Raw genomic sequence first — 20,880 nt, 5'->3', positions numbered from 1 at the left:
TGGAAATTCCAAAGAAAGAATATACTACAAGTGACAATATCATATGAACACAAATTAGAACTCTCAAGAATGTCTGTTTTATCTGGATAATTAATATCTCAGGACTGTCACTCCTGCAGATCTCCTGCTATATTCTCCACTTGCCTTAACGTTTTCTCCTGGGATGATTTTCCACATTTAGTTCTACATTTTTGGACTATTCCTTATAGAGGTTTGAATCTAATAGGCAGAGTTGGCCATATTCAGATATCAAAACTTTTTTTTAATTAGAGGTAATTAACATGCATTTTGCTTCAAGCATCATTTTCCCTTATAAATTTCCTGAACTTTGAAGGAGACTGTTACCCTGTTGGTCTCCATTTTTTAAATGCATAAAGATGCTCTTAAAACATGGTCAAAAGTCAGTACACTGCTTGAAATCCTGCATGATTTCCTATCAAAAAAATATCCTTCACATGGCCTACAAATGTGTCCCAAGCCAGCCCCTAAAACATTTTCGTTTCCTCTTGCCCTCTTGCCTACACTGCCACTACATTGCCCTCTTTTGCTGAGGTCCATTTCCTTAAAAATAATTTCCCTAAAACCAATAACACGACTGTTCCCCCTCTGTTGTTCACAGTATCCTATATTAAGCTTTCATAATATGTATCACAGTGCATAATTGTTTTTGAGATTCCTTGAACGACTACTGCATTCTACTAAAACAAAACATCCATAATGGTAGACGGTGACACATAACAGTCAATTATATAGTTTAGGATGAAAAAACATGCTGTAATAATTTTATAATAACTGGCCAAATACCTTCAAAAACTATAGAAATCTTCTTATATTGAAAAGAGGTAATAAAAATAAAGACAAAGATATTTAACTTATTATTGGCCTAGAGCCTAACTATTCACAGTTTCATATTTCTTGGTCTTTTTGCATCATGAACTTGAGGTCCTGATTCCATTAAAACTGAGAAAATTCAAGACTTATCTAATTTCACTTTGACACCAAGAAATAAAAAGAGATCATCGAGGAGGGCTTCTTAAAAGTACTAAGGATCTGACCTTTGGTTATATAAAAAAGCATTTCACTTTCATCTCAAGGTCTCCAGAAATTTTCTCTACCTGTCACTTATCTCTCTCTCCTAAGTAAATTGCTCTTGCCATGACTGCTGAGGACTGCCATCTCTTCTTCTTTATAAGCATATATAAGATCAAGATTTTTTCAAACTGGTTTTGTTTGACCTTCCAGGCAGACAACATATTTGAAGAAGTCCTTGTGACGAAGGGCACAGCGCAATCCTCACTAGTGGGTTCCCATAAAATTTTGATATTGGCTCTCTTGCTTTATGTAAAAATATATCTTACTAACCAATTTTTAGTTTTATGAAATATTTTAAAGAGTGTGAAGATAGGTAAACTGACATATTATCATGTCAAAATACTATTATCTTTTATTTGACCATTTATAATGAATTGTGAAGCTTTCATTCAACATTGAAAAAATATTTCTGAAAATACAACACTTAGGAAGGTGAAATCAAGTGAAATCTAATAAAAATCTTTTTTCATTTATGTCTTTCTTCAACCACATGCACACACACACAGCAAGTGAGTTGTATATATACATGTAATTTCATATACATTATTACAGTCATGTTTATATAATAAATAACAAAATATATGATGGATATATAACTATATACACTCCTCAGTAATCTAATACATATGTCTATATACACACATTTAATATATATCCATATATATATATATGCACATATATATGTACACACTATCAACTTTCTTTTCAAGGTATTTAGAAGTACACTAAAGAAAGATTAACATATCAATTGCTTGTCTGAGAGTGGGTTATGATGGAAAGGATAGAAAGGAAAAGGGGAGGGTGGGAGGCCAGCATACATCTGAGAAGGAAAGGAGCCACTAGTGAAAGAGGAGGTAATTCAAAATGTACCCTGGACACAAAAGATGTGTTTCATGCCTTCATAATTCTGCTTCAGGCTACATGATTATGCAGGCACCATGAGGATCTGGTAACTACATCAAAATGCACTCATTCATCTCCAAATTTGTGTCTAACATACTAGAAGCTCTAATGCATTATCAACTGGTGATTTTATATTCTAATTATCACTGACTCATCTTTTTTGTCCCTTTACTATTGCTAAACTACCTCAAAAAGCATAAAATGGCTCCCTCTTTGTGACTAATAAAAAAAAAACAAATTCACAGAGAATCCAAGAGTTGAAGGAGACAATGCCCTTTCAACATAACCACTCATCTGCAGTTTCTATTTCAATATTTTCTCTGGAGATTCAGACCTTCTTCTTTTCAGTTCAGGGATGAAACCCTCAAGGGGGAAACTATGTACAGGGCATCACAAAACTGTCTATATACTTCTGGTCACCAAAGAAATTCTCCAGTTACTAAGTCATCCTTGTCTCTGGAAGATTCAGTCAGTCACTCATTCAATGAACACCTACTTAACAGTGTGCAAAACATTATTGTCAATTGTCTTGGGAATAAAAAGATGAATGAGCTCTAGGTCCTTCCCTTACAGGTCAAAATAGAATTTTTGTTGGAAGGTGTGCTGATGTTCTTCCCAGTCTCCATATACTTAGCTATGTGATTGGGCATTTCCTGATGTATCAAATACCTTAAAATATGTATTTTTAATGAAATCTAGTCTTACCTTTATGAAAGAATTAGGCATATATACATAGGTTTAACCACAAAAATACTCATTAAAGCATCATAAGTACTCCAACTGACCAGCAATATATAATTGGTTAACAATAGCTAACTTATTTTTTCATTTGCCAGAAAATGTACATTACTTTTGTCTATATAATAATGTGTATTATTGTCTCTTCAGAGGCAAATAACATGCTAGCTAGGTACCTTTCTCAGTATCACACAGCTGATAAGATACAAGGGCAGAATTGTGCTCCAGAACCTATGTGGTTAGCCAGTGGGCTGTTAGCCTAGTTCACACAAGGCTAAATCTTACCTTCTGAATTAGAGCTCAGCCTCAGCTTAAATGCCACCTCCTTAGCAAGGGAGCCTTTCCTGAGAGCTGTATCTAACTCTCCCCTTATCCTTGCCCTTGTTCTTTAACACAATAACCAATTTATTTCCTTCACTGCATTTACCTGAGTATTTTTCTTCCTTAAATCATTTTTAACAGCTTTATTGAGATGTACCAGAAAATTATCATATCGTAAGAGTACAATTCAATGTTTTTTACGTAAATTTGTAGAGTTGGACCACCATTGCCACAAACCAGTTTTAAAACATTATTAATCCCATAAAATTCCATTGAGCCCATTTGCAACCAATCCCAGTTTACACCCCCAGCCCCAGGAAACCAACTGTATAAAATTTGTTTTTTTTTCTGTACAGTTCACGTAAACAGTCACACATGAGTTTGGTTTTTTGGTTTTGGTTTTGCACCTAGCTTCTAAACTTAAGTTGTAGCTTGTATCAGTGGTCTCTTTTATTTCTTTATCAGTGGTCTTTTTATTGCTGAATGGTATTTCAAAATATGTCTATACCACATTTCATCCATTATTTTGGGGCTGTAATGAATAATATTATAAACATTGGCATATAAATCTTTGTGTAGATATAATTTTTCTAGCAGCAGAATTGTTGGTTTGTACAGTAAGCTTGTGTTCAACTAAGAAAATGCCAAAATGTTTTCCAAAGTGGCTAGGCCATTTTACATACCCACCAGCATAAAGGTTTCAATTTCTCTATATTTTTGCCCACTCTTGGTATGCTCTTTGGATTATAGCCACTTGAGTGGATGTGCACCGGGATCTCATTTTGGTTTTAATTTTCATTACCTTAATAACAAAGAATATTTTTAACTTATCATATAGCCAGTCTTCCACAATAGAAGGTAAGCCTTTTAAGAACAAGGACTGTAATTGTGTTTTTCTAGGAGGGTGGTTGTACAGAGAAGGCATAAAATCATCATTCAGTGATTAAATGCATTCATATAATATGTAGGAATTAAAGTGACTCATATAATGTTAAATTCTCTTAATATTGTGTTATGTTCAGTGAATTAAAAATGGCTCAGAAAATATGTGCAGGCTGATTATATAATTTGCAAAATACATATCTAAATTAAAATGTTAATGATTATCCCTAGATTGTATACTTAGTTGTCAGTTTGTTCTGACATTATGTGTAATTTATAAATTAAAATGCTTAAAAATCAATTTCTAACATTTACTCAGTTTGGGAATATCCATGAGGCGATCCAGCCTGTACGTGAACATTTATTGACAGGGAGCTCATCTTCTACTTAGCCACATCACAAATTCTGTTGAATTTCTTTACAGGGTACTAAAGTTGAACTCCTTGTAGATTCCTCTGTCTCTACCTACCCTCTAATAATACAGGATTCTGCATTTATACAAACAGTCTTTCTGACTTTAGTTTCTATTTCTTCAAGTCCATCACTACCAGATTCTTCGGTTAGGGCTCAACTGACATGATTCCCTGATAGCTCACCATATACTTTTGCTAACTCAAAACTCATAAAAGAATTGTGACATACAATAACCATATCTGGAAGATGATATACAGCAAAGCATATTAGTACTAATAATAAAACCACCATTTTGGAAATGTACTATATGCAATACACAGCGTCAAGTGTTTTGGGTATGTATGTGATGCATTTTACAATTGCTTGTATCCAACATTACTTCCATTTTACAAAGGAAAACACTGAAGTCTGGTGAAGCAAGACAATCACACGATATCTAATAGTAAGTGAAAGAATTTGGATTTTTATTCAAGTGTGTCTGATTCCAAAGCTCTTGTTTTCCTCTTGACCTGAACACTGGGCTTGTGTTCTACTCTTCGGAAACCTTATGATTTCAAGATACAGACCTCAGTTGGGCTAAGGTAGAATGGCCTCTTTAAAGATCAGAATCTTTTGTTGGATGATCAGATTCCCATTCTTAGCCCTGTATCAAAAATTTGCAAAGATAAAATGTGTTACTAAGGAAATAGAGCAAGTGGGTTAGTGGCAGAACTCTAACGAATTTGATCCTTTCTCAATCTGGTCACTCTGGCATTTCTAACATTTAAGAGAATTAGTTCCTGCAGAAGCCAATAACAGAATTTTTTTGTTAAGAGATTGCCCTTACTCGAAGTGCACATTTGCTTATCTCAAAGATGTCCTGTTCAGAAGCTCAAATTCTCAGGCCTGACAAGGTCCGGGATACCCTGTGACTTCTCACCCTGAGACAGCTTGGCTGCCTCCTTCCCATTTGGGGATATTATTGCTTCTTTGCCAAGGAAGACAGTGTGTCTTTCTTCCTGGCTGCAGGCAATGGTAGACACAACTTGGAAATACTAAATCTAAGCCCCTTCTGCTTCTTGTTATACCAAGGGCTCTCTCCTATCTGAGGGCTACTGCAGGGGGACACCACAAGTCAGGATCCTTCAAGCCTTTGCTAGCCTAAGGGCTCAGGGGTCTGTAACTCAAGGCTGCCTCTCCCACACTCTTGGGTTCCAGCTACATTCTGGTCTCTGGGCTTCCATTACTTTGAGGATATAAACGTGAACCTCCCAGTGACCAATCTCTAAGAAATCCTCAAAGACTCCCTGAAAGAGGCAAAATACAAGTGAGGGTTTTTCTGTTTTTCTTTCAAGGGGTGTTCAAGATTGCCTCAGATGAAAGTGCTCATGGAAAGAAAAGAGATTGTCCAGTCCTCTCTCGTTTGTTGTCAGTAACTGTTTCTTACAGCACTTGGACTGTGAGAGCTGGGAAAAGAGTGTATGTATTTTCATGTGGAACAAGAGTTTCCACATGGTAATCAGGTACTCAAAGAAGATAACTCTCTACTCAATGACCCAGCTGAAACTCCCAGGGAACCTGCCTTAATTTTGAGACCCTAAGAAATATTTAAACCAAATATTCTCAAAAATAATTGCCTTGAGCAGCTATAAATTTCTATAGGCTACGAATTTCATGTTTATCCTGCATATGGAAATCCACAAGGAAGCCAGTACCTCTACTTTTCCAGGAAAAGCCTGATCTGGGACAGGCATTCACATCAGTGTCGGGAGCCATAATCTGGGCTGAAATCGGATTTTTAGATGGGCTTAGATTTACCACCTAGGAGGGACTTACAAATTGTCTAGCAAGGGTGGGCATCTCCTCTGCTATGGGCTTAGCTCTTGGGCTTCTCTTCACTTCTGTACAACTTTCTCTTCTAGGCTTTAGCATTATTCATTCACTACCATTTAATTTCCTATGCCTGTATCATCTGAGGAGAGAGAGAACATGTCTTTTATTTTCATTTTCTCTTCCCCAGAAATGCCATTGAACAGAAGTGCTCTTTCTTTCCTCCTACCAAGACATGATGAGAGGCCAGTCCTGGTCCCCTCTGCACACTAGACCCACAAGAGACCACAAGACTCACACTGTTTCAGTGTATGTGGCCATCGTCCTCTGTTTCAGTGTGTGTTACAGCTCAGCTCCACCCTGAGACAGAAGCCTACTTCTCCTCCAGAGGTGTCTGCTCCTTCTCTCTCCTAGAATGGCTGCTTCCTACCCTTTCCCTTCTCTCTGCTTTGTCCTCTCCACCCTCTTTCTCCTCTGATCGTTAGACATTGTAGTGGTTTCTACTGTCCCTCTTTTTTTTTTTAAAGACACTGATTCCTGGGCATCTGTACATGAACATTACTATTTTAATTCCTCGTTAAACTGATACCTATTCCCTTATTATCTCTTTATGTGCCTGGTGTCCCTGGAATAATGACAGTAGAAATCACTATCTCAAACCAGAACCCAGAGGACAAATGAGGAGAAGCCTCAGTTGATATACACCTAAATGAAATTCTTAGGTTAAATTTCAAGTAGGTAAACCTTAGCTTCTAGTACTATGACTGCAAAAGTGGGTGAGAGTATATTATACACTATTTATCACACAGCCTAAGTAGCAAGTTTTTCTGTTCCATTGCATCCTGTTAAGTTTGACCTTCTGCTACCTTCTCTTTTTTTTGGTAGAAAATTATTCAGTATTTAACCTAGCCAGCAACTACAGTGACTTGCCCCAAGCCCTATAGCCTATGGGTAAGCAATGGTCCTGCGGAAAGACTGTTGTGAGAGCAAAGGGGGCTCCACACTTAATTCCTGAGTGACATTTTTACTGTGTTTATTGCAGCATCTTTTATGACACCCAGATTGATGTGAATAATTTACCTATCCATAGTCCCATTTGTAAATCATAGCCATACTCCCTGGTTCCCATATAATCCATACGTCTCTTTATTTGCTTTGTCAAACATTCCAGCATCCTCCTTTCCATAGCTCATTTTTAACCAATCTTCTGCTTATTAGCACTTTTGCATTCATGGTACTAATGCAAAATAGGAAGTAATTAAGATTCACCTTCAAGATGACCTTGATAAATTTTTGAAATATTTCTTCCTTAGGTAAAACTATATTATCCTTAGTAATTCACATGAAAACTCCAATATCCCAGGAAACCAGAGAAACCCAAGCTGAGAGTTTACTTGGTCCCTCAAGACACAGTAGCATCGCTGTTGGAATGATCGAGTGTGCTGAGCCCAGTGCAAAATGAGCCTCTTTGTGCTTAAGCACTTACCTTGCTTCCCATGGAAAACCACCTGCTTTTCTCCTTCTTGTACACCTCTCTCTGAATCTGAGATGGGGATGGTGACAGTGGTGCCAGCCATCTGAAGCAAGTCTTCTTGCTCTCTTTAAACTTTGGAGCTCAAAATAGCTGAGGATGTGTTGTAGGGAGAGGAAGTTTCCATTTATGCCCTTTGCTCAATGTCGTCCTTTTCCACATAGGTCTCATTTTGGGGGTGGAAGATGTGCAGCACACATGAGTAGGCGAAGTGCCACTCGGAACACCAAGAACCACTCTTCTTGTGTATTCAATCCTGCCTCTAAGTTGTCTGTGTACTCTTTATCATTTGGACCTGCATATAGTACATTTGTAGGTAACTGCTCCCTTTAATGGTTGGACAGAGGAGAGGTACAGGTGTTACAGGAGATAAAAAGAAGAATCATCTCCACAATTACAATGTTTTTGATCAGGATACAGTATGGGCATCATCTTGTAGTCAGGTTAGCTAAGAAGAAAAAAATGGGAAATGAGTGAATCTTTTTTTTTTTAACATCTTTATTGGGGTATAATTGCTTTACAATGGTGTGTTAGTTTCTGCTTTATAACAAAGTGAATCAGTCATACATAAACATATGTTCCCATATGTCTTCCCTCTTGCGTCTCCCTCCCTCCCACCCTCCCTATCCCACCCCTCCAGGCTGTCACAAAGCACCGAGCCAATATCCCTGTGCCATGCGGCTGCTTCCCACTAGCTATCTACCTTAGAGTGAATCTTTATACACACACACACAAACCACACAGATACTGAATATTTACAAACTATTAGGTACCATGCTAGAGACTTCTACATGTACACTTCAGCTTTGGTGAAAACCTGGTATTGGCGGGGAAGAGAAATGTTTCTTTCTTTTGTTCTTACCTTCTTTACTCCCAGACACCTCTGCTAGGAAACTCACCAGAGCATAGAGCCTTGTTGACCAGACACTGCGCTTCAGACTAGGTTGGAAATATGAGGGTTTCTCCATGAGAGCAGCCATCGCCTGTGGAACTCTTATGTGTGCTCCATTCTGTTCCCCTCCTAACACTTTCAACTCCCATCTGACAGTTATTTTTGCCTTCGACAGTTAACCTCTGTCTTTTCTGAATCCAGCAAACACCTCTGGCTCTCAGAGCTGCACAAGCTCCCCAGATAAGTGTGTCTTTTCCCATCCTTCTTATTCTACCACCCCCCACCCCCCAGTAGAGTGATTCCTCATTTAAGACTGTTCTGACCCTTTGAGAAAATAGCCTCAAGATCTTGATATGATCTAAAACCAGAATAAAATCTATCTATCTATCTTTGTATCTACCTACTTATCTATAATTTATTTCCCATGATGCATAATTTTGGGTTTCATCATAATGGCTCCCACTCAAGAGAATTTCTATAGATATCCATGTTTGCTTCAGTCCAGTCTTTTAGAAGTTGAAGTGAAATTCTAGCCTCGCTTCAGGCAATAGCTTTCTGGGCTGAATTTTCCCCTTCTTCAGGCTTAGATAATTTCTCATCATACCCCCCACTTTCCACATCGTCCCAGGTGAGAAAGAAAATAAACCAACATAAAAGGCAGTAGCCATCACTCAGGTAGACAGCAAATGCATGGCACAATTACCTCATGAAAATTCTGGTGGACTTGAAGCTCCTACAGAGAGTCATTATTTGTAGGTTCTGTTTCCTCAGGTATAGTTGATCTCCTCTGCAAGGAAAATGATAAACTCAGCCTTTATCCACTAAATGAACTGAGTCTTCTATACTCCCTTCCTCCTCTTAGAAAGCTTATTTCAATCAGCCCAATCTCTGTCCAAGAGGGGATACCCCAAAACTCACCTCTCCATCAGTAGGCGGCTTCTCTGATATCCTCAATTTCCAGATGCTTCTTCATTCAAAAGTGTCTCACTGCAGCTGGCTTTTCAATGCAGGGCACACTGATCCTGTAGGTGGTCTGTTAATGATGCTCAGATATTCGGCTGAATACAGTCCTCTTGCAAACCTCTAAGACGTCATGGGTGTACAACTTCCAATATTCCTTTACTCCAGATGACTGCTGGGGTAGGAATATTGCCCAGGGTTCTGGAGCTTTCTTTATCTTGTCAGTTACTCCCCAGAATTTTGCAGTCCCAGATTAAGTTTACCAAACCAATGGCCTCTCAACAATAATTTATTTTTCTCAAAGGAAATGCTCTCACACTCCCACTTTATATCACACCCTTAACTACATCTGTATTTGGACATGCATGAATATTTGGCTTTGGGAAAAGTTATCCTCCTGGTGAGAAATACCCTAAACCACTGTGTTTCTCCTGCATGTCACTTCAGGAAACACCTGTTCAATCATTGAGATAGCTTCCTCAGTTACCAAACTGAGATGAGTGGCATAATTTTTTCACATAAAATTATAGTAATATAAGAACTTATTTTAAATTGTACAAATATTATATAGAAAAATTAAAAGACTGTATTATTCAAATACTATCAACTTCACAATTCTATTATATATTTTTTTCTTGTCCTCATCTTAAAAAGGGGGTGTTTATGTAGTTTTTAAGCAGCATGTGTGAAATGTTAGAGCCTTCATTTCTTCACTAAATCATGTTTTCGTATGTCATAATACATACGAAATTTGTATATGAATAATAATCTAAATTTCAATTTATTTGAATGAAAATATTTTTAATATGAAAAAGATTATAACATTTATGTTACATGTTATTTTCCCTCTCACTGTATCCTTTAGCTCAATTCTTACAAGTCAGAACATGCAATGAGAGTTTGAACATTTTAGTAATCCTTAAAATATCTTACCCACCACCCTTCCAAAGATGTACTAATTGTTTTTCCTACAATCAACAGAGTATAGGTATAACTACGCCCTTTGAGCAGTGGAGTGAGGAGAAAAGTTAATAAGGTTCCAAAGTAAGACTGATAAAAATTATTTTGCAACTTCACAGTCTAAGATTCAAAAATTCTCTAAGGTATGGCAGGTGCCTATTTATTCTTCCTTGAACTGTCTACATGCCAATTCCCCTTGTTCCTTTATTTTACAAAATCAACAATTCTCAGACTCATACCTAAATGACAGTTTGGAAATACAATTCTCTGTTTTCCTCATATCCTACCTTTGATCTAAAGAAGAAAGCAAAACTTGAAAAACAATTTTTTCAAAAATAAAAATTATCTTCTCTTATGGAAACCACTGGGCAACTTTACAACTTTATTTCAGAAAATATTTGAAAATAATCAAACACATTTCTAAAAGTAAATATGTAATATTTTCCAGTATATATGTGTGTGTGTGTGAGTGTGTGTGTATCCCATGTTTACAGTATGTGAAGATTCAAACATATGTAGACAATGTCTGACATAATGTTACAGAAAGCCAACCTTCTTGACGTCTTACAATGAGGCACTTTCTCCTGATATCTAGAGTAGAGGATATTGATCAGATTAAGCTTGGCTCAATAGCAAAGCCACCACATCACAAGACTAAATTAATTTTAATAACCCTCTCCTCAACTTCTCAGCCTTCTAAATCTATCAGACAATCATGTTTGCATTTTAGGAATTAGAGTCTTCAAGAAAACACTGAATGAAGTTTTCAACAGTGATGTTTCACTTAAACTTTATGAGTCACATATGCATAGGCAACACTGCTTTTGTTCCTTAAAAATTAACAGACATAGAAGATTTAGGAGAAATAGGAAGAAAAACAGAGAAGGAGAAAATAGACTTTCTCATTTCCCAATTAAAAACAGACTGATGTGAAGCAGTGGAACCAGGGAAAAGAATGAACTAAGTTATGGTATCTTTCACTTACATAATTACTGTTAATGTATTTATATAGTTATATCTAAAATTCCTCCAAGTGACACCATTTGTTCAGATAAAGCAGTATGAAGTGCTAGGGATAGACAGCTAGACAGACACATCAGGGTTGATGCTGAATGGAAGATGATGACTAGAAATATGGATAAGAACCCTTGAACTAATATTTGAAAACTGAATTTCAAAGAGGAGAGATGAGTTGAAATCTGACTGATTATATTCAAATCTCTGCTTCTGAATATTGGTCTTGTGATTTGTACTTGGCTCACTCCTGTCTATTTATGGGAGATACAGTAAATAAGAATAAAGTACTCTTTTAAAGTTTATTTCTAAATTTTGAAATTCCTTATAATTTAGCACAGACATTGTTTTGAGGGAAACTTCAGCAAGTTAAAGACAGCAAATCTTATGATATTGCATTTTCTAGTAAGTGAACTCAAGTCACTTGTGGAACAAGGGCCATATATGTGAAAATAAAGAGAGAAGGGAAAAAATAAATGAAAGAAGGAAAGAAAAGGAGAAAAAAAGAAAATGAGGTTTCTTCTTTAGATTATTTTCATCATAGATTAAGGTAATGTGCCCAGGATTTTTAATTTCATAGAACTGTAAAAAAAAATTTTCTTCCCTCTTCTTATCACCCACTTCTTTGCATAAAGGCTTTATAAAAAACACATTACTGTCAGTATCTTCTTCCTTTTTTTCAAATCACCAATAATTCTTTGTAATTACCTATGTTCATCTTATGTATGATTTCTCTGGTTATCCACAAATGAGTGTACAGGCTGTATATAATTCATTGTTTCCTCACTTCATTCATTCATATCAATTTTCTATTATTTTTGTTACTACCACTCTCTTCCTTGTACAAAATAAGAAATAACTATATGACTTTTAAGACATTTTTATCTTTCAAGAAAGAAGGACTTACCAATTTGCTCTTATTGGTAAATGTAATGATTATAATTCTTCTCTTCAGTTGAAACTTACTTTTTAAATTAAAAAGAAAAAAGTAACCCAACTGCTTGGAAAAATGGTAATTTAGACTTACTAATCAGCAATAACAATTGACTGGTCAGAAATGTACCTGTGTCATTACTAGAGAAATCAAACTGTGTGTGTTGTAGTCACCCCACAGGAGTACGACAGATTCCCAAATTGGTTTAGATACTGATATTGATGATGTCAGACACACACCAAGAAGACAAGAAAATATTTTCTCCCAGGTATTTCCAAATATGGTTTGAGAGAGAAGGAGGGGTGACTGGTTTAGTGTGTTATGGTGATTGGGGGTACAGGGAGGTAAAGCTTCTAGGATGAGTTTGGGAGTTCTTAACTTCTCATTGGTGTCATGGGAGGGAACATTCAGTCTTTCTTATCAGATTGTCCAAATAGAAGAGGAAAGGGGAGTGGTGGAGCTTGAAAGCTGCCAGCAGTCAAAAGTCAAAAATAGAATCAGAAATTTTATTACAAGTGATAAAAAAAACATACGGGGGCTTCCCTGGTGGCACAGTGGTTAAGAATCCACCTGCCAATGCAGGGGACACAGGTTCGAACCCTGGTCTGGGAAGATCCCACATGCTGCAGAGCCACTAAGCCCATGTGCCTGCCACAACTACTGAGCCTGTGTTCTAAAGCCCACAAGCCACAACTACTGAAGCCCACATGCCTAGAGCTGGTGCTCTGCAACAAGAGAAGCCACTGTGATGAGAAGCCTGTACACCACAACGAAGAGTAGCCCCCGCTCACTGCAACTAGAGGAAGCCCGCGTGCAGCAAAGAAGACCCAACGCAGCCAAAAATAAATAAATTAATTAATTTTTTAAAAAAAGAGTCCACATGCCGCAACTAAGAAGTCCACGTGCCCCAACTACAATCCCGTAAGACCTGGTGCAGCCAAAAAAAAAAAAAAAAAAAAAAACACTAAGGAGACTTCTGGAATGCAACAAACTATAGAAACTTATGAATACATAAAGTAAATTAGCTTTGGGTTCATCAGTTGCATGTGATTGATTACATCTTGCCTCTTAAATGTTTCATAATTTTCTTTTTTTTGTATATTTAAGATATGGATTAAACTGCTCTGGAATCTCTACTCCATTAACTTTCAGGGCTCATTAACTCATCTGGCTGGTTGGAGAGTTATCTTTTTACTCACGTATCACCCTATGATCAATGAGAATAAAATATGCAGAGGGAAAAATTTAGCTGAAATATAAGCAATACTAAAATATAAATTATGTCTGCTTAAAAAGGGCTCCCCTTATTCTAGATAATAATTTTGTAAAGGTTAGAGGTCACATTAATCAATGGGTTAACAAATATTCGTAAATTAAAAGTTCTGGGAGAATCGGTTACAATTTGAAAGGGGAAAAAACTTAGATTCTTAACTCATAGGAACACTGACAGTGATTTCAGATTTATCATGAATACATTTTTAATGCTCTAAAGCTGAGAATATTCAGCAAACATCTACAGAAAATATGACTCTCCAGGTTAGAAATCAGCATAATGGAAGATGGACAGACTTGACAACATAAAAACATTTTTTACTCTACTAGCAGCACTGGTAATAACAATGATAAGAGTAATAACTCCTCTGAGGCAATCATAATGAAAAGAAAATAGCAAATTGGAAAAATGTGTAAAATTAACATCTTATCTATAGAGCTTAAATGTTATAATAAGAAGACTTCAGTAGCTAATTAGACAAAGAAAAATTATAAACAGACAATTTTAAATGAAGAAAACAAAAACAGAAGATGATCTTAACACAGAAAATAGACATAAAAAGAGGGGGGGGTAGAAAACACTGGGATAGCAGTTTTTAACTACAGTAATTAGAGCATAATTATATAATACTCTATCCAGACCAGTGTAAAGCAAGATAGACACTCCCGTGTGTTGCTATTAGAAGCATGTGGGCTCCAATCAAGATGACAGAATAGAAAAATGTGGAGCTTACCTCGTCCCACAAATATATCAAAAATGCACCACATGTGGAAAAAACTCTCACAAAATGCCTACTGAACGCTGGCAGAAGACCTCAGACACCCAAAATTGCAGGAGAGATTTCCATGTAACCAGGTAGGATGAAAGAAATAAAAGTGGGGGAATCAGGACAGGACCAGTGCCCCTGGGAGAGAGCTGTGTAAGAGGAAAGGTTCCCACACCCTATGAAGCCCCTTCACCTGTAGGGAGATCAGTTGGGGCAGAAAGGAAGCTTCAGAGGCTCAGAGGAGAGCACATAGCCAGTTTATGGCAGGCAGAATAGAGAGAGACCTGCATAGATGGTCTGTGCCGTAGCCCTGCTTTCCCCAGCCTGAGACGTGTGTCCACTGGTGCACACAGGAGCTGAGTGCTGAAACTTGGGCTTCAGAGGACAGATCCAGGGAGAGGACTGGGGTTGGCTGCATGAAGACAGCCTGAAGGGACTGGAGTGTGGTATGGCTGCAACCAGGGGGGCACACAGAAGCTCAGGTCCACCATGGAACTGAAGTGCCATTGTTAAAAGAGTTTGGGAAGGGAGGGGCAGGGCCCACCAAGCAGCCTCTCTCTCTAAGCACTCTCAGCCAGCGCAGCACCACCTCTATGAGCTCTGGGAGTGCGCAAGTGCCAGGGGGTTGCCCACACATGGAGGTGGGGATGAAAACTGAGCCCTTTCCCCATGGCTATGTGATCCGTGGGTTTATACCACCACTGCCAGTTTTGTAAACGCAGTGCCTGCAAGACATCTGAGTGGACTATGGGTACTCCTGTGGCTGGGACAGGTCTGGCCTTAGCAGCTGTGGATTTTATGGGTGTGTGCACTTGGAGGCTGGGCCAGGGCCTGGGATGATTCCATAGTAATGAAAACACAACCATACAAAAATCTATGGGATGCAGCAAAAGCAATTCTTAGAGGGAAGTTCATAGTGATACAGGCATTCCTTAAAAAACATGAAAAATCTCAAATAAACAACCTAACCTACCACCTAAAAGAATTAGAAAAAGAAGAACAAACAAAACCCAAAGTCAGCAGAAGGAAGGAAATAATAAAGATCAGAGGAAATAAATAAAATAGAGATTAAAAAACAATAGAAAAAAAATCAATGAAACCAATATCTTGTTCTTTGAAAGGGTAACCATATTGACAAGCCTCTGGCCAGGCCCACCAAGAAGAGAGAGGATCCAAGTAAACAAAATTAGAAATGAATAAGAAGAAATAACAAATGATACTGCAGAAATGCAAAGAAAAAAAAAAAAAACCCAGGAGAATTCTATGAACAATTAGATGCCAACAAATTCGACAACCTAGAAGAAATGGACAAGTTTCTATAAACATACAGCTCACCAAAATTGAATCAGGAAGAAATAGGTAATTTGAACAGACCAATCACTAGAAGTGAAATAGAATCTGTAATAAAGAAACTCCCTACAAACAAAAGTCCAGCACCAGATGGCTACACAGGTGAATTCTACTGAACACACAAAGGACATAAACGAATCCTTCTCAAACACTTCAAAAACCTGAAGAGGAGGGAACACTCCCAAAGACATTCTATGAAGCCAATTCTATGTACAGACCAATATCTTTGATGGATATAGATGCAAAAATTCTCAACAAAATATTAGCAAACTGAATCCAAAAACACATAAAAAAAGATCATACACCATGACCAAGTTGGATTCATCCCAGGGGAACAAGGAGAGTCAACATACACAACATACACAAATCAACTAATATGATACACCACATCAACAAAAGACAAAAAAACACATATTATCTTAACAAATACAGAAAAAGCATTTGATAAAATTCAACATCCATTCATGATAAAAACTCTTAGCAAAGTGGGTATAGAGGGAACATATCTCAACATAATAAAAGCCATTTATGACAAACCCACAGCCAATATAACACTCAATGGTGAAAAGCTGAAAGCCTTCCTGCTAAAATCTGGAACAAGACAAAGATGCCCACTCTCACCACTTTATTGGAACTCTTAGCCACAGCAATCAGACAAGAAAAAGAAATAAAAGGTATCCAAACTGAAGGGGTAGAGGTAAAGTTGTCATTATATGCGGATGACATGATACTATATATAGAAAACCCTAAAGACACCACACAAAAGGTACTAAAACTGATGAACAAATTCAGCAAGGTAGCAGGATGCAAGATTAAAATACAGAAATCAGTTGCATTTTTTTACACTGACAATGAAATATCAGAAAGTGAATGTAAAAAAAATCCCTTTTAAAATTGCAGCCAAAATAAATAAAAGAAAATACTTAGGAATAAACCTGACCAAGGAGGTAAAAGATTTATATGCTGAGAACTATAAAACATTAACAAAGGAAACTGAAGATGATTCAAAGAAATGGAAAGATACCCCATGCTCTTGGATTGGAAGAATTAATATTGTTAAAATGGCCATACTACCCAAAGCAATCTACAGATTTAATGTGATCCCTATCAAATTACCCAGGATGTTTTCACAGAACTAGAACAAATAATCCTAAAATTTATATGGAATCATAAAAGACACAGCATTGCCAAAGCAATCCTGAGGAAAAAGTTGGACAATCACATGTAAATTAATGAAGTTAAAACACACCCTCCCTCATGCCATACACAGAAATAAACTCAAAATGGCTTAAAGACTTAAATATAAGACATGATACCATAAAACTCCTTGAAGAGTATATAGGCAAAACATTCTCTGACATAAATCGTGCCAATGTTTTCTTAGGTCAGGCTCCCAAGGCAATAGTATAAAAACAAAAATAAACAAATGGGACCTAATCAAACTTACAAGATTTTGTACAGCAAAGGAAACTATAAACAATACAAAATGACAACCTATGGACTGGGAGAAAATATTTGCAAATAATGCAAATGACCAGGGCTTAATTTCCAAAATATATAAAGAGCTCATACAACTCAATAAAAAAAAAAGGGCAGAAAACTTAAATAGCCATTTCTCCAAAGAAGACATACAAATGGCCAATAGGCACATGAAAAGATGCTCATCATCACTAATTATTAGAAAAATGCAAATCAAAACTATAATGAGGTACCACCTCACACTGATCAGAATGGCCATGATTAAAAAAATCTACAAATAATATATGCTGGAGAGGGTGTGGAGAAAAGGGAACTCTCCTATACTGTTGGTGGGAATATAAATTGCTACAGCCACTATGGAAAACAGTATGGAGGTTCCTCAAAAAACTAAAAATAGAGTTACCATACGATCCAGCAATCCCACTCCTGGGCATATATCTGGAAAAAACTATAATTTGAAAAGATACATGCACCCCTATGTTCACAGCAGCACTGTTTACAATAGTCAAGACATGGAAGCAATGTAAATGTCCATCAACAAATAAATGGATACAGAAGATGTGCCATATATATATAGTGAAATATTACTCAGCAATAAAAAAGAATGAAATAATGCCATTTGTAGCAACATGGACGGACCTAGAGATTATCATACTAAGTGAAGTAAGTCAGAAAGAGAAAGACAAATACCATATGATATACATATATGTGGAATCTAAAATATGACACAAATGAACTTATTCATCAAACAGAAACAGACTCAAAAACACAGATAACAGACTTGTGGTTGCCAAAGGGGAGGTGGGGTGGGGAAGGGATGGATTGGGAGTTTGGGATTAGTAGATGCAAACTATTATGTATAGGATGGATAAACAGCAACATATAGCACAGCGAACTATATTCAGTATCCTGTGATAAACAATAAGGGAAAAGAATATGAAAAACAATGATTATGCATAACTGAATCACTTTGCTCTACAGCAGAAACTAACACAACACGTAAATCAACTATACTTCAATAAAAATAAATTTTTAAAAAAGAAAAAAAGATACATGAACCTCAATGTTAATAGCAGCATTGTTTACAGTTGCCAAGATATGGAAGCAACCTAAGAGTCCATCAACAGATGAATGAATAAAGAAGACATGGTGTGTGTGTGTGTGTATGTGTGTGTATATATATATATATATATATATATATATATATATATATATATATGTATATACACAACGGAATACTACTTAGCCATAAAAAAGAATGAAATTTTACCATTTGCAACAACATGGATGGACTTGGAGGGCATTATTCTAAGTGAAATAAGTCAGAGAAATACTTATATGTGGAATCTAAAAAATACAACAAACTAGTGAATATAACAAAAAAGAAGCTGACTCACAGATATAGAGAACAAACTAGTGACTACCAGTGGAGAGAGGGAAGGGGGAGGGGCAATATAGGGGTAGGCAATTAAGAGGTACAAACTATTATATATAAAATGGCTAAGCTACAAGGATACAATGTACAAAAGAGGGTATATGGCCAATATTTTCTAATGACTACAAATGGAATATAAAACCTTTCAAAATTGTGAACTACTACAGTGTACACCTGTAAAATACAATACTGTACATCAATTATATTTCAATTTTAAAAAGTCCCTGACTTCATGGAAAACAAACAAAAAGAAGCATGAACAGGGATACTCGGATAAGCAATTTATCAAACTATATCAGAGCCTCAAAATATACATTCATTAAGTCTCAGTAACTCAATTTTTGGTACTTTCTTAGGGTTAAATAAAACATAAATCTAGAATAAAATAACTTTATGGACAAATATTCAAGTTATTTATAATAATATTTTATTATTGAAGAATTGCATAACATCCAGTATTGGATAATAAATACTCAAAGTTTTTTAAAAACTCAAAGTTTTTTAATACCTATCATGTATCCATTGTATGTACTGTAATACATGTATTAAAATACTCCTTTTAAATCAGGTAATAACCTGAAAATTCTTATGGTACGTTTTTTAAATGAGGCAAAGTAAACATTTGAACATTAAAGATAACCATTAGAATGCGAGCTCCACAAAGGAGGGAGGATTTTGTTTTTGCTGCTGTCATTGTAGATTACTGCTATATCCCTACCACATAAAACACAGCCTTGTGACAAAGCTGGTATTCAACAAATATTTATTTAATTAATTACAAAGATGTTTTGTATTGCTTTGGCATATATAAATAGACCAAAATATTAACTATAATTATGAATATGTGATGAGATTATGGACATTTTTTTCTCCATAATTGCATTTCAAGAATTTTTAAAACTGACGTGCAAATATAAAATCACTTTCGAAAATACTGATGTTTTATTATAATATCAATATATATTTTGTTATAAAAAATACAATAAAATTCCTACCACATAATTTCAATTATTGTTATTACGATAAGGCATTGTTTTTAAATCTCATTCATGGGCATACATAATCAAGTATTAAACATAGATCATGCCATTTTTACCTTCTAGAATAGTTATTACTCTTTAGATAGCACCTGTCCTAGTGTCTGCATTGTATTCATAACCATCATTGTTAATGGATGTTGAATAGTTCTTTGAATGAATTGTTATTGCTTAACTCATCTTCACTGTTGAGTGTGATGGTTAAGTTTATGTGTCAGTTTGATTGAACCATGCAGTGCCCAGATACTTGGTCAAATATTATTCTGGGTATTTCTGTGAGTGTGGTTTTGGATGAACCTAACATTTAAATTGGTAGACTGGGTAAAGCAGATCACCTCTCCAATGTAGGTAGGCCTCATCCAATCAGCTGAAAACCTGAATAGAACAAAAAGGCTGACCTTCCCTAGAATAAGCAAATTTCCAGCCTGACTGCCTTTAAACTGGGACATTGGCTCCTCCTGGGTCTCACACCTGCTGGCCTCTGGACCAGAACTACACCATCAGCTCTCCAAGTTCTCACGCTTGAATCCCCAACACACGCACACACACACACACACACAGACACACACACTCTCTCTCTCTCTCTCTCTCTCTCTCTCTCTTCGAAGATTTATTTATACCCAGCAAAAACATCATTCATGGTGATGGAGAACTAAAGATATTCTCAGACTAAGGTAATAAAATGGAGATGCTATCACCATCATGCCTACCTAAAAGAAAGGCTAAAAGTTCTTTAAACAGAGAGGAAACAATAAAAGAAATAAACTTGGGACATTAGGAAAAAAACTTGGGCTAAAAGTTCTTTAAACAGAGAGGAAACAATAAAAGAAATAAACTTGGGACATTAGGAAAAACGTAACTTGGTAAACATAATACGAATAAATAGAAGAGGCATGCGTCTGCCTCTTGAGTTTTTAAAATTGGTTTGCTGGTTGAAATTAAAAGTATAATGCCATCTGATGTGATTTTAAATGTATGTAGAGAGAAAATTTAAGACAATTATATTGTAAATGGGGAACATAAAGAGAAGTAAGATTTCTACTCTTCACTTAAACTGGTTAAGTGACAACCCTAGTAGACTGTGATAAGC

General features: G+C 36.4%; 2 long non-coding RNA genes across 2 annotated transcripts in view; both read right to left on the bottom strand.

The window, feature by feature from the left end:
• The window catches only part of LOC141278870 (uncharacterized), an 86,750-nt gene that overhangs the window by 32,579 nt on the left and 33,291 nt on the right, over positions 1-20,880 (bottom strand). The window lies entirely within an intron of this gene.
• LOC141278869 (uncharacterized) lies at positions 4,817-9,731 on the bottom strand. The gene is made up of 4 exons (XR_012332264.1): positions 9,501-9,731; positions 9,286-9,369; positions 7,646-8,138; positions 4,817-4,993 (listed from the first exon to the last, which is right to left on the bottom strand). It is a non-coding gene; the product is annotated as an uncharacterized lncRNA (long non-coding RNA).

Source organism: Tursiops truncatus, chromosome 6 (assembly GCF_011762595.2).
Source record: "Tursiops truncatus isolate mTurTru1 chromosome 6, mTurTru1.mat.Y, whole genome shotgun sequence".
Lineage (NCBI taxonomy): Eukaryota > Metazoa > Chordata > Mammalia > Artiodactyla > Delphinidae > Tursiops > Tursiops truncatus.
The sequence above is the reverse complement of the archived record's forward strand: the minus strand, read 5'-3'. Positions and strand labels throughout refer to the sequence as shown.